The sequence below is a fragment of the Ranitomeya imitator genome, chromosome 4, assembly GCF_032444005.1.
Source record: "Ranitomeya imitator isolate aRanImi1 chromosome 4, aRanImi1.pri, whole genome shotgun sequence".
NCBI classification, from domain to species: Eukaryota; Metazoa; Chordata; class Amphibia; order Anura; family Dendrobatidae; genus Ranitomeya; species Ranitomeya imitator.
In genome coordinates this window covers 705,343,613-705,345,150 of record NC_091285.1, presented here as the reverse complement: position 1 = coordinate 705,345,150, position 1,538 = coordinate 705,343,613, and the positions used below count along the sequence as shown (strand labels likewise).

Here is a 1,538-nt window from a genome sequence, read left to right as displayed (position 1 = left end):
CACTATTAGATGGACTCGGGCCTCCTAGCGACATCGGGGTGGTCCGGTCTCCCGTACGCTACATTTCCCAACGCCCGCCAGGCGGACGGGGATTCAGTGCTGGGCTCTTCCCTCTTCACTCGCCGTTACTGAGGGAATCCTGGTTAGTTTCTTTTCCTCCGCTTAGTAGTATGCTTAAATTCAGCGGGTCGCCTCGTCTGATCTGAGGTCTTTTAGTCAAGTCCGGGAGCCGGCAGCTGGCCACGTTTTGCCCATCCACACCACCCGGAGGAGGTTCGGCGCCCACCTTCGCTTAGCATTAACCTCTCGTCACCGGAGGCAGCCCTGTGTCTCCACAGACAGCCTCGCGGCACGCAACGGTGGGAGTGACGGACGGTAAACCCCATCAGGTGGGCCCAGGGCGGGTGAGTCTGGCCTTGGGGGGACGTAAGGGATAAAGGAGGAGAGCACATCGGGGCACGGAGCCTCAGGCCTCCCTCGATGTCACCCTTGCGAGGGGATCCCAGCTGCGCCACGGAGGCGATCGACGGAGGGGCAACCCTCAGACAGGCGTAGCCCCGGGAGCAACCCGGGGCCGCAAGGTGCGTTCGAAGTGTCGATGATCAATGTGTCCTGCAATTCACACTAATTCTCGCAGCTAGCTGCATTCTTCATCGATGCACGAGCTGAGTGATCCACCGTTAAGAGTCGCGCTTTCTGGTTTTGGGGACGCTCGGAGGCGCCCCCTTTTTCACTCTCGTGTCAGCCGGCCGCAAAAGACTGGGATGCTTCGGAGGGTTGTTTTCAAATCTCGGCCCTGTTGCCCGGGCGCTCGGCCTCCCCGTCCCTCCCTCCGGCGGGGAGGAGAACGAAGGAGGGCTCGAGGCTTCTCGACCTACCACCCGGACCCGCATACCCCGGGGAGGGGTGTGCGAGCGCACGGGAGAATGGTACCTGGGACGGCCTTTTGCATGCACGGGGGGCTTCTTGTTTTTCCTCAGCGGGCACCGGCAGGGCAACAATCGTCGGCCCGAGGCCGGGCATCTTTTTCCTGGGTGACGGAGCAAGAGGGGCTCCCCGCACCCTCCCGACGTCGCCCACCCGCTGTCCTCACGTGCCCTCGCCGCCCCCCACCCTGCGGAGCGCCCTGGCGAAGCGGAAGGAGACCCACCGCCGCCCCCATCGCATTCGGTACCCTTCGGGGATTTGGCGGGCGGCTGGCCTCGGCTTCCTGATCCTCGCCTCATCGGTATTTTTCACTCGCCCATTAATGATCCTTCCGCAGCTTCATCTAGGGAAACCTTTTTGCGACTTTTGCTTCCTCTAGATAGTCAACGAACAGAGTGATCCACCGTTAAGAGTCGCACTTTTGTGGTTGTGGGGACGCTCGGAGGCGCCCCCTTTTCACTCTTGTTCCGGCCGGCCGCAAAAGAGTGGGTGCTTCGGAGGGTTGTTTTCCAAATCTTGGCCCTGTTGCCCCGGGCGCTCGGCCTCCCCCATCCCTCCCTCCGGCGGGGAGGAGAACGAAGGAGGGCTCGAGACTTCTCAACCTACCGCCC

The 1,538-nt window shown here is 62.3% G+C and overlaps 1 non-coding gene across 1 annotated transcript; it reads right to left on the bottom strand.

The window, feature by feature from the left end:
- Positions 1-535: 535 nt before the first annotated feature.
- On the bottom strand, positions 536-689 carry LOC138677988 (5.8S ribosomal RNA). Its single transcript, XR_011321373.1, has one exon. It is a non-coding gene; the product is annotated as a 5.8S ribosomal RNA (ribosomal RNA).
- Between the last annotated feature and the right edge of the window lie 849 nt (positions 690-1,538).